We start from the raw sequence: 13,549 nt of genomic DNA on the forward strand, positions 1-13,549 counted from the left end.
CCTTTGGAAGAGCAGTTGGGTGCTCTTACCCGCTGAGCCATCTCACCAGCCCCCTTTCCTACTTTTAATCCTTGCACCCACGCAGAGGCTGTTTGACAGTTGTTTGGGGCCTGTACAACAAACACTTTCAGGAATGTAGTGAGATACATAATTAACTCACAAAATCATTAATCTTACTATATACAAAGAATAGACTGATAAAGAAGTCAGGAAAAAACAGGCAGTGATGGCATACACCTTTGATCCCAGCAGTTGGGAGGCACAGGCAGGTGGATTTTTGAGTTTGAGACCAGCCTGGTCTACAGAGTGACTTCCAGGACAGCCAGGGTTACACAGAGAAACCCTGTCTCAGAAAAAACAAAAAACAAACAAACAAAAAAACCAAAAAACAAAAGAAGGAGGAGGAGGAGGAAGAGGAGAAAAAGGAGGAAGAGGAGGAAGAGAAGAAGAGAAGAAGAAGAAGAAGAAGAAGAAGAAGAAGAAGAAGAAGAAGAAGAAGAAGAAGAAGAAAAAGAATACCTTTAATACCTTTTATAATGGACTTAAAATTATAAAATATTTTGAGATAACTCTAACCAAGGCAGTGAAAGACTTGATAATAAAACTTTAAGAGATTAAAGAAACCAAAGAAGATATCAGATGATGGAAAGATCTCCCATGTTTGGTAGGATTAATATTGTGTAAATTGCCATCCTAGATCTTGAGAATATCATCCTAAGTGAGGTAACCCAGTCGCAAAAGGACAGGCATGGTATGTATTCCCTTATAAATTAATATTAGGCATAAAATACAGGATGCTCATGCTGCACTCCACAGACCCAAGAAAGCTGGACAGGAAGGAAGGCACAAGCAAGGATGCTTAAGTCTCACTTGGAAGGCATATGGAGAGAGGGAACGTAGTGAGAGAGGAGATGGGGAGGGGAGTGGGATTGTAGGGGTCAGGTGTGGGGAGGGGAGGGGGATGGCCACATGGTCATGAGAATGAATGAAAATCTATAACTGATGGGGAGTGGTTAAGTAGGGGGGCATCTCCAGGAAGAGACAAAGACCTGGGATAGGGAAGGCACCCAAGAATCAATGAGGATATCCTTAGCTGTGATTGACAGCACTGGGGATATGGAGCCTATCCTGTGATAGAGACACCAACCCACCCACAAAAATGTTTATTTGACCCAAAACTTATTCTGTCTACAAGAAATGCAAAGCCAGGTGTGGTAACGCACGCCTTTAATCCCAGCACTGTTGAGGCAGAGGCAGACAGATTTCTGAGTTTGAGGCCATTCTGGTCTACAGAGTGAGTTCCAGGACAGCCAGAGCTATACAGAGAAACCCTATCTCGGAAAGGAAAAAGAAATGCAGGGATTGGGCATGGAGCAGAGACTGAAGGCACAACCAACCAATAACCGGCCCAATTTGAGACCCATCCCATAGACAAGCACCAATCCCCAATATTATTAATGATACTCTGTTATGCTTGCAGATAGGAGCATGTTGACCTCTGAGAGGCTTCACCCAGCAGTTGACTCAGATACAGACACCCATACCCAAACAATGGATGGAACTTGGGGACTCTATGGAACAAGAGGAGGAAGGATTGTGGCCCCTGAGGGGATAAGAACCCAACCAAAGACCAACACAATCAACTAACCTGGATCCTTGGGGTTCTCAGAGACTGAACTACCAAACAAAGAGAATATATAGGCTGGACCTAGGCCTCCCTGCACATATGTAGCAGGTGTGCAGCTTGGTCATCATGTGGGTCCTGAATAACTGGAGGGGGGGGGAGGTATCCCAAAAGCTGCTGCCTGTCTGTAGGATATGTTCTACTAGCTGGGCTGCCTTGTCTGGCCTCAGTAGGACAGGAAGCACCTAGCCTTGCAGAGACTTAAATGCATATTAGATACCCAGGGGGACCCCTATCCTCTCAGAGAAGGGGAGGGACAGGTAAGGATTGTGGGAGGAGGTGACAGTGATTGAGATGTAGAGTTAATAAGAAAATATAAATAAATTAATTTTTGAAAATGGCCATCCTATCACAAGCAATCTACAAATTCAATGCAATCTGCCTCAAAATTACAGCACAATTCTTCACAGAAATTGAAACAACTTTCAGCTAAAACAATCCTAAATAATGAAATAGCTGCTGGAAATCACCATCTCAGATTTCAAGTTGTACTACTGAGGTATAGTAATGAAAACAGCATGGTATTAGCATGAAAACAGACACATTAATCAATGGAATATAACTGAAGACTCAGCCATAAAGTATACATACCTGTGAATATCTGGCGTTTTACAAAGAAGCCAAACTACACACTGGAGAAAGACAGAATCTTCAAAAAATGGTATTGGTCAAATTAGATGGCTACATGCAGAAGAATTCGAATAGATCCATGTTTGTCACCCTGCTATAAATTCAACTCCACATGGATTAAGACCTCACCATCAGGGCTGGTGAGATGGCTCAGTGGGTAAGAGCACCTCCAAAGGTCCAGAGTTCAAATCCCAGCAACCACATGGTGGCTCATAACCATCCGTAACAAGATCTGACGCCCTCTTCTGGAGTGTCTGAAGACAGCTACAGTGTACTTACATATAATAAATAAATAAATCTTTAAAAAAAAAAAAAAAAAAAGACCTCACCATCAGACCCAACACACGTTATTTGATAGAAGAGAAAGTGGGGACAGCCTTGAACACATTAGCACTTTCTGAAACTTGATAGTGCAGACACATTTATTATTAAGACTAATAATAAATAAACCAATTATAAATCTAATAGAGGTATGTCTACTGAAAAATAAAACAAGCAAAAAAATAAAACGGCCAGACATGGTGGCGCATGCCTTTAATCCCAGCACTTGGGAGGCAGAGGCAGGCGGATTTCTGAGTTTGAGGCCAGCCTGGTTCACAGAGTAAGTTCCAGGACAGCCATTGAGTTCCAGGACAGCCATGTCTAGAAAAAAAAAAAAAAAAAAAAAAGAAAAAAAAAAGAAAAAAGAAAAAAAATGAAATAATAACATTTGCAGATAAATAGGTAGAACTAGAAAAAAAATTCTGTGAGGCAAAAAGATAAATTTGTATGTTTTCTCTTATATGTTTATATTAGATTACAAATCTTTGATATGTGTGTTACAATTTAAATAATCACAAAGATCAGGTGCCTATTAAGGAACTAAGAGGAGGGAGAAGGATCTCCCAAGGAAAGGAAAATAGAATATGTTGTTATGGAGAGACAAAGAGGAAACTAGAATAGGATGAATAAATACAGAGGGAGATGGAAGTGAAGAATAAGGAGGGAATATGGAAAGGAAAAACCAGCAGGCCATTGCTTCTAGTACTGATGGTCCTAGAAGATACAATACATGCTACTGAAGGAGAAAGGCAATCATTAATATCTCCCAGTCACAATCCCTGTGACTTACAACAGTGATTGCCTATAAGATATATTGGTATAATAGTGGCACAAGACCAGAGTGAGCTGGGTTGTCCGGAGCGAGCAGAGGTCCTGAAATCCAATTCACAACAACCACATGAAGGCTCACAACCATCTGTACAGCTACAGTGTATTCATATACATAAAATAAATAAATCAATCTTTAAAAAAAAAAAAGTAATAGTGACACAAATGTCATGGGAGTAACCAGTCACTTTCTGATTGGATTACGGCCACCCCATGTGACAGAACCCATTCCTGACACTACTAAAACAGCCAAGAGCATGAGACTATATAAGTCCTGGGCTTGTGGGAAAACCTAATGCTGTTATCTTCTCCTGTTGGCATACTGCTATATCCACAGATCAGTATCTCACTGGTATTGTTGTAGACTTTTTTTTTTTTTGGTCTTATTTCTTTTTTGCTTATTTGCTTTTATTTACTTTTATGTATGTGGTTTGGGGCTGGGGTTATCTGTGTCTGTCTGTTTGTTTGTTTGTTTGTTTGTTTGACAGAGAGAAAGAGAGAAAAAGAACATAAAGTTGGGTGGGTAGAGAGGTAGGGAGAATCTGGTAGGAATTGGAAGAGGGAAAATGCTGCCAGAAATATTAAAAAGAGGCACCGATTTCCCACGCTACACCCAGGCTACTCTCTGCTCCAGCTGTTCTTTTCTTGTGGAGACTCTTTGACTCAGAGCTCCAAAATCTCTCCACCCAGCTACACCAGCCCCATGCTTCAAATCCCCTACAGCCTTTATCGTGCACATCTGGCAAACCCATGCTTTGCTACCATACCTTTCTCTTTGGAAACCAGTCAAACCACTGCATGAAGGAAAACACCACACAAACTTAGTTCAGAAACAATGGTAACTCAGTCTCTGGGCTTAACAACTAGAATCCTAATCTTGTAAGCCTTATTAAATCGAAATCCTCTGGTGGTGAATCCTGGCAGATTCACCATCTAATCTGGAAGACGATAGTAGCTACATCTGTCCTGTCCCTATTCCTATCCAAAAATATCCCTAACTCTCTCCTGCTTCCTCTCTTCCAACTGGGAAGTCCTGCTTACTCACCCCATGATTGGTCCCTTTATTTATTCGGGGCAAGGTTCACATGAAGTCATTCATGACAGACTGGCGGTGGAGCGGCTGCGGCAGAGACGCCGGGATGTGGAGCGGCCCACCCCAACAAGACGAGGGCCTCCCTGTGGGCCTCTCCGCTATCCCAGTCCCCTGGAAAAACCTGGTTCCCAGCAAAGGTAACAGGGAGTCCTCAGGAGGCCTGGTAGAAACCTCCACTTCCTGGGAGGAAGCCCGGGGAGAGGAACACCCTGCAGCTGCTCCACTGGATGTGTCATACCTGAGCAGCTCCTCCATGGAGATCCGAGAGAAGGGCTCCGAGTTCCTAAAGGAGGAGCTATACAAAGCCCAGAAGGAGCTGAAGCTAAAGGATGAAGAGTGTGAACGGCTTTGCAAAGTGCGTGCACAGCTGGAGCAGGAGCTCAAGGAGCTGACAGCCAGCCTGTTTGAGGAAGCTCACAAGATGGTTCGGGAAGCCAACGTGAAGCAGGCGACATCAGAAAAGCAGTTGAAGGAGGCTTGGGGCAAGGTGGATATGACACTGTTTGCAGAGTTCCAGGCTTGGAGGGCTTCACCTACCCTGGATAAGAACTGCCCCTTCCTAGAAAGGGTGTACCGGGAGGACGTGGGCCCTTGCCTTGACTTCACAGTGCAGGAGCTCTCGGCTCTGGTTCAGACTGCTGTGGAGGACAACACACTCACCATTGAACCCGTGGCTTCACAGACACTGCCCACTGTGAAGGTGCCCACTGTTGAGTGTAACAACACCAACACATGTGCCCTGAGTGGCCTGGCGCGTACCTGCCACCATCGAATCCGCCTGGGGGACTCTGACAGCCACTATTACATCTCACCGTCCTCCCGGGCCAGGATCACTGCAGTATGCAACTTCTTCACCTATATTCGCTACATCCAGCAAGGTCTGGCTCGGCAGGATGCTGAGCCAATGTTCTGGGAGATCATGAGGCTGCGGAAGGGCATGTCACTAGCCAAGCTTGGCTTCTTCCCCCAGGAGGCCTAAGGCATGGCCCCAGGCCTGACTGAAGTAAGCTCTGAGCTAGAGCAAACAGCTGCCTTGGGACAGACAGACAAGAAATCCTGGAGCCAGCTCTGAGCCAGAAGCTGAAAGGACAGATAAACAACCAGGCTGTAGAGACAGTTCTGAGCCAGTACCACCCATCGGTCCTGAGACAGACAAAAGGACAGCCTGGCCTGAACTTCATGAGATGACCCTCTTGTCCACTGAGCTCTGTTGCCAACAAGAGAATCTCAAGAAGGCACCAAAGACCAAGGTGCTCGGAGCAAGGAGCTCAGCCCTGGGGAGAGGACCCTTGAGTAGCCAGTACCCCCACCCCCACCCCCCCACAATCCCCTGCTGCTTACCAATGCTCTCTTGCTACCACTTCTTCAGAAAGGGACTGTTCTAGGGTGGCTGGATTTCCAGGGCATGCTCTACCCACAGCCTCTAAGCCCTGGGACACCAGCACCCCCTTGTGGCCATTTCTCGTTCAGTTTCCAAGTGGCCTCATTCTACTGCCCCAGTGGTAGGGCAAATGTCTTCAGTCTGAACAAGGTGGAGGGATAACTGCCCCCCCCCCCAAGTGCTCTGAAGGTGAGTCCAAGATCCCTCCTCCATTCTTCTGCATAGAGGCCTCCCTCTCCCCGTCCTCTCCACTTCAACACCATCTCGAGGAGGCCCTGTTTCCAGAAGTTGCCAGGAAGTCTGGGCCCTTTCTTCCCAAAGTGTGCCACCAGGGGAGCCTCAGGACGTAACCCTGGGCAGCCATTCAGACTTCAGGGGCCTTGTATGTGGGACGGGATGGAGAGGCCGGGCCAAGCAGGACATGGACCCTGCCTTATCCATCATAGCCCACTGGGAACTGGGCTTGGGGGAATCCAACCTGGACATATCCCTCACCACGCCCCTATTTCCTTCAAATGGAATGTAACACGATCTCTATTTAATAAAGGAAGGCTTTGTTGGGAAAAAAAAAAAAAAAAAGTCATTCATTTCATTCATTCCTCCTTCCAGATAACCCCTCCTGGGAAAGCTGAATTAACATCAAAATACAGGCAGCACCGGGGCCATCCACAACAGGAAAATATGATGGAAATAGATTGTATAAATTTTTTCAATTAAAAAAAGAAAGGCAAAATGCACAGAAATAAGGAGGAGGAGGAGGAAGAGGAGGAGGACAGAGGGACAGGAGGTTTACATGTTTACAGATAAGCACTATAGAAACCAGAATGTTTAAAGCCGGGTGTGGTGGCGCACGCCTTTAACCCCAACACTCGGGAGGCAGAGGCAGGCGAATTTCTGAGTTCGAGGCCAGCTGGCCTACAAAGTGAGTTCCAGGACAGCCAGGACTACACAGAGAAACCCTGTCTCGGGGGGGAAAAAAAAAAAAAAAAAACGAAAAAAAGAAACCAGAATGTTTAAACACTTTTTTCTTCAATGAAAGAAATTGACACACCTATTTTCCACCTGGAAGGCATGAATGAATGTGTTAATGCCTGGTAACCTTTGCTATTCTGTAAAGTTAGCCCTCGAAAATTCCTCAGAATAATGAGCATTGCTTCTCAGTCAACAGAATCCATTATCATGAAAGAGGCCCCTCATACTTTGCAAAAGAGTTAGCTATTATTATTACATCCCCTTGCACCATGGCCCAGATTCCCAAGCAGTTTCTCAATCAATAGAACCCATTCTCATAAAAAGAAAAGGAGAGGGGAAAAAAAAAAAAAGCCAGGCGTGGTGGTGCACCCCTTTAATCCCAGCACTTGGGAGGCAGAGGCAAGCAGATTTCTGAGTTCGAGGCTGGCCTGGTCTACAAAGTGAGTTCCAGGACAGCCAGAGCTGTACAGAAGAATGAAATAGTCTGATTTAAGGTATCTGAAAAATGAAAAATGTTTCAGAGTTCTTTCCTTCACTGTGATATTACTATATATACTAAGATTTCAAAAGTTCAAATTTTTAACCATTTGATCAATGGAATTCTAATTAACAAATGAAGCATTGGCTGCTTACAATTCAGTCACAAGCTCAAGGTTTTAAATACTATTTGGTTGTGTTCTAAAGGTAAACTGTTTTCACCATGCTTAAAAAAATAATCTCTGTTCAATCTGTGTATCTAGCATTCTGGACTAAAAGAAAAATGTTCTATGTCTTTTAACTCAAAACTATAGCTTTTACTAGGTCTCAAAGACATGAGTCTATTCCATTGTACCCACTAACTGCTTTTTCTAAAATTCAAATGTCAATGCATTGATAAATACTATTGTATATCCTCTTGTAATTAAAAATCACATAAGCGTCAGGAAATCAAGAGGCCATAAGATTTGGATCTACTTACCACAGACCAAACGGACTTCTGAGGAGAATGATTACCTGGTGTTGAAAATGTGATTTTTCCCTTGCTCTTGGGGTTCTCTTACCTTTCCCAATTACTAAGACACATTTTAACTTTTGTCCCTAGTTTATATTTGTCCCAGCAGATTTTCACCTGGCTAACATCCAGGAACCACCCAAGGACAGCAAATTGCTAACTTCTGACTTGTTGTTCATTGATGTGATGGTTCTCCATCTTTCAGCTGGATCACCTAACCAAATGCTTCTAACAAATGCCCATTGTGCAGCCTTTGACGACCATTTCAGCCTTCTTGGGCTCCCAAAAGACAACATCCTATCATCAGCAGGAAGCAGGTATAACAGAAGAAGAAAAATATGTCTATTTCCCCACTTTACAGGCTGAGATGCTAAATCAAAAGGCCTCTATTTCTGGCAATAATTCATGATTCTTAGGTCCCAATTGATCCCTTGGCTAATGATTCTGATCTTGGGGAAAAGAACTGATGAATCAGTTCTTTGACTCAGTTACAAATAGTGGGGATAATGAGAGGACAGAGTCAGCCAGAGCCAGACTGACCTCATGACAGGCTGTACTGACAGTTTGGGAGTCTAGGCCTAAGTTTCTGTTTTCTAGAACTGAAAAAGTACAAAACAAGTCAATTCCAGGAAGGAAAAAAAATCACTTGTCTTAGTTAGGCTTTTACTTCTGTGAACAGACACCATGACCAAGGCAACTCTTATGGGGGGACAACAGTTAATTGGGGCTGGCTCACAGGGTCAAAGGTTCAGTGTTCCCTGTTCATGGAAGCATGGCAACGTCCAGGCAGGCGTGGAGCAGGAGGAACTGAGAGTTCTACATCTTCACCGGAAGGGTGCTACTGGCTTCCAGACAGCTAGGATAAGGGTTTTAAAGCCCACGCCCATGGTGACACACCTACTCCAACAGAGCCACTCTCCAGGCCAAGCATATAAAAACCATCACACCACCCCTCACAGGCAGCCAATCAGGAGCTGTAGAAGCTGCCCCACCACCTGGCTTGTGCCAAATATAATTAATGAGCAAATGTCCCCAAAATGCCCCCAGAGCCTTAACCAATCACAAAGGCATCCATATTGCTGGAGATAGAGTATCTTAGTCGGAGTTTCTATTCCTGCACAAAACATCATGACCAAGAAGCAAGCTGGGGAAGAAAGGGTTTATTCAGCTTACACTTCCACACTGCTGTTCATCACCAAAGGAAATCAGAACTGGAACTCAAGCAGGTCAGGAAGCAGGAGCCGATGCAGAGGCCATGGAGGGACGTTACTGACTGGCTTGCTTCCCCTGGCTTGCTCAGCTTGCTTTCTTATAGAACCCAAGATTACCAGTGCACAATGGGCCCTCCCACCCTTGATCTCTAATTGAGAAAATACCTTACAGCTGGATCTCATGGAAGCATTCCCACAAGGGAGGCTCCTTTCTCTGTGATAACTCCAGCTTGTGTCAAGTTGGCACAAAACCAGCCAGTACTTAGTGACAACCAATTAAGGGAAAGAGAGGTAAAACTCACCCACCCCTGCCCTAGGGGACTTTAAATTGATCCTGCAAAGTCCACACCTCTTGTCTTCCATCCCAATGTATGGTAGACCCCTGCATGCAGAAGAAAAAGCTCTTTGCTGTTACATACTACTTGAGTCTGGAGTATCATTCTTTGCAAATCACAGACCCTTCCAGAGACAGTGCTCTCTGGTGATATAGCGCTCTTTGCTAGTAAAAATTCTAAAAGCTCTCTGGATAGCTCAGCAAAGCTACTATTAAAAAAAAAAAAAAAAAAAAAAATCTTGGATTTTTTTTTTTTTTAACCAAGTCGGAAATCCTGTTAGAAAATTTCTAAAAGTAATTTTTGGGTTTTCTGATCAAAATCAGAAAACCAGACAACCTTCTCTGGATAACTGTTAGAAAACATTCTAAAAGAGCTGTGTCAGCTCTCTAAGTCATTCTTGAGATTTTTGACCACGGTCAGAAATCCTATTAAAAAAAAAAAAATCTAAAAGAGCTATAAAAAAATTCAATAAACCTATGTCACTCTCCATGGATTTTCTGACCAAAGGCAGAAATCTTGTTAGAAAAAATTTTTTAAAGATCTCTGCAGCCATCTCCAGCTAGCTCAGCTCTCGATAGAAAAAAAAAAAAAAAAAACTAAAAAAGAACTGCTATCTCTCCTTGCTAACCCACCTCAAGCAGGACACAGCCCAGATTTTTTATTTGCATATCAGTTGAGTTATTTATTCCACGATGTCCATTCCAAGAGTCAGCATTCCATGACCTTAGCCTCTTGACTCTTTGGAAGAAACAGCAAGCACCGGCAGGGACTGTAAGATAGCTGGGTGGGACCTCACACTAGAATTACCATTCTAACCACTCCTGAACCTAAATTTGCTCTCTTCCAAGCTGACCTTGAACTCAGGAATCTGTCTGCATTTGTAACTTTCTGACAAACTGGCTCATAGTATAGTCGCCTCTGTTCCTTTAGGTGCGTTCTCATATTTTGCATAGCTAAGGAATTTTATCTTTTCAAGCTCATGTTTTTAGGGTTCTTTTCCACTGCCTTAAGGGCTGTCCTGAAGGTCCCCACATTTACCATTTTGCTGAGACATTAGCCACACATTGGCCTCCCAGACTCATGCCATCTCTGAGTCACAGAGTCATTAATGTTAACGGGGAGGTCATTCCTTGAAGGAGGAACATAAAAATATGTACATTATTATACAAACAAACCTTACACCAACAGCAGCCATCAACACTCGTGGAGGACCTCGCCCAGTTGGCCCTGTTCCACAGACAGGAACCATTTCATTCCATGCCTAACAAGGCCAAGGCAGTCTCTCTTTCTCTTGATCTTGCATCTATTCTCAATGACAGTCACAGTTGATAAAAACTGGCACCAGTTCACAAAGCAGCTGAGGCAGTAGAATATAAAATTGATAGCAAGATTGGGCTACATAGCAAAACTCCATCTCAGTAACTAAATAAATAAACACAAGGATAAATAAATAAAAATACCCACATGCCTTCGAGTGTTACTAAATCACAGAGAGCAGAGAATCCATCTGCAATAAAAGAACAGATATATGACTTCCATGAGGGATTATCTGTTACCCTGAGAGATCAGACTAACTCCATCTTGGGTTCAGGCTCCATCTTAGAGAACCTGACCTAAGATTGAACTCGAGTTAACCAACAAGCCTACAGCTAGCACTAGTGTCCAAGTCACTCCCTAACAACCACCAGTCAGGAAGAGAGCAAAAGTTAATATGGTTTGCCTCCCAGCACCAGCCAATCTTTTTAAAGGGCAGCAAATTCCATAATAGCCCCCCCCCCCCCAAATCAGATGTGTGCCAAGCTTCCTTGTTTGCTTGCCTCTAAAAAAAGCTTGCTTGAAACTGGGGCCGGGACTTCGCCCTCCCATTCTGCTTCTTCAGTAATGGCGATCCCAAGCTCCAGCTTGATTAAAGACACTAGTGTGATGGCATCAGAACCGGCTCCTTGGTTGTCTCTTGGGGTTCGAGAATGCTTCTTAAACGGACACAACACCCTAGTTGCTAACAAACCTTAAGCATTGTGGAAGAGATGGGTATTTAAAGAATGGACCAGAGAAGGAGACCACAGAGAGCTGGCATCAGGGCAATGACCCTGTTCAAGCAGTAAGTAGAAGGCGCTCTTTCACAGTCCTTACTTTGCGTTGGTTACACACTCATGCTATCACCTGTGTTTGGTTTCAGACCCCAGGACAAAGACTTGAGGTGCATATTTTACACACCAAAGCAGACCTGGCCTGCAGGTCCTCCCAGCATTACCTTAGGCCCTACGTGGCAGATCCTGTCTCCAACCCTGAACTTTCCAGCCTAGGGGCTGAACTGCCCTTCCCCTAGAGGCTCCTCCCTATAGACTATATAATCCAGACATTTTTGTCTTCTTCTTCCTCCTCTTCCTCCTCCCCCTCACCCTCTTTTCCTTCTCTCTGTCTGTGGGAGCTCTTTCTCCCTTTCTCTTCTCCCTCTCCTTTTCTCCCTCCTCGTGACAATAAACCTGCTTTGGTTATATATTTTAATCTGGCTTGAGTTGGCTCATTTCACTGGTGGAGAAATAACTTACCACATCTGTCCTATATGTACAAAATCACTTTGGTTCAAGGTGGGTTTTGTAGAAATTAATTTTCCTGCAGGGTAGGAAGCCATGGGGGCGGGGGGGGGGGGAAATTGCTGCCATTTCTTTTTCAGGAAACATTTGCTGTCCTTTCTACAATGCCCCAGAAGGATAGTGAGGCTAATGAGAAAGACAGTGCAGGATCTATCTAGAACTGCTCGATAAGTTAGTAAATCCCAGTGACCGTGTAAGGGTGTGCGGAGTCTTTTAACACTAAAAACGCTGATGGGATTTTTTTTTTTTTTTTCAGTATGAGGAATTAAGTCTGGGACCTTGAGTGTAAGGGTCCAAAATCGATGAAAGAAGACTCCAGACTCAGAATGCAAAAAGAAAGTGTGTTTATTCTGCAGAAACTACCAGCATGTGGGAGTCAACCATTTTTTGAAATGGGGACCCCCAGACAAAGGCACGCAGGCCTTCTTATAGGGAACCAGGGGAACTCTCTAGAAGGATTAGGTAATCTAAAACTTCACTGGTGAGTGCTAGGGGGTCACAGGTAGTCAGTGGTCTGCATTCCTACATCATGAATGTTTAACCATGGGATGAGAGAAGGCTGCCCAGCACAGATGGCCCATTCTGAGATAAGATATTTCCGCATTTTGTGATTATCCCCAGGATGTTATTTGGGAGGGGGCATGATGATCTTGTTCTGGATTTTATGGTCTATCTCTGGAACTGGTGTCTTATGGCCTAGTTTCTGGGACTTATGGCTTGTTCCTGGAGCTGGTGCCTTACGGCCATTTTTTCTAAATCGGGCCTGGTCCTTAAATGGAGACAAATGGGGCTCATGTTGTCCTTTCATGAGCAAGTAAGTAAATACTCCAGCACTGAGCTCTGGCTTCTTCAACCCAGACAGGATGTGAGCTGCCATCTTCCTGTCTTTGCCTTCCAAGTACCTGAGATTATCTGCTTGCATTACAGGCCTGTTTAGGAAGTTCTTTCTCAGAATGTGGAGGTTTAGCCCCTGACATCAGTTCTGGGAATGGATCCAGGGCAGATCCCACTCTCCCCTTTTCAATTTATTTATAACTTTAAACTTGAGCACTTAGATGAGACGTGAGTGCTTTTCAGACCAAATTTCTACCCAAAGTGTAACTCTTTCTGGGACAAAGAAAAACCCTGTAGAAATGGAGGCCACAAACCTCCCAGGGAAGCTTAACAAGGCGGAAATCGCAACCCTGCTCCCCCCAACACACACACACACACATACACACACACACACACACACACACACACACACACACACACTAGGCAGACAGCTCACACACACACACACACACACACACACATACACACTAGGCAGACAGCTCACANTACACACTAGGCAGACAGCTCACACACACACACACACACACACACACACATACACACTAGGCAGACAGCTCACATACACATACACACTAGACAGACACACATACAGACACACACACACAGCAGACTGCATTCCTGGACCTCCGAGGTCTTATTTAAGATCTGCCTGGGGTGTCACCTACTGTGACT

General features: G+C 44.4%; 1 protein-coding gene and 1 pseudogene across 1 annotated transcript in view; one reads left to right on the plus strand and one right to left on the minus strand.

Moving 5' to 3' along the window:
- Positions 1 to 7,949, minus strand: part of Abcc5 (ATP binding cassette subfamily C member 5) — a 153,848-nt gene extending 145,899 nt beyond the window's left edge. The window contains exon 1 of the mRNA XM_029544488.1: positions 7,868 to 7,949. The gene's annotated coding sequence lies outside the window, so the exon portion shown is untranslated. The remainder of the gene's footprint in view (positions 1 to 7,867) is intronic.
- Positions 4,580 to 5,544, plus strand: LOC110329997 (annotated as a pseudogene).
- Positions 7,950 to 13,549: the final 5,600 nt, after the last annotated feature.

This window comes from Mus pahari, chromosome 12 (genome assembly GCF_900095145.1).
Source record: "Mus pahari chromosome 12, PAHARI_EIJ_v1.1, whole genome shotgun sequence".
NCBI lineage: Eukaryota > Metazoa > Chordata > Mammalia > Rodentia > Muridae > Mus > Mus pahari.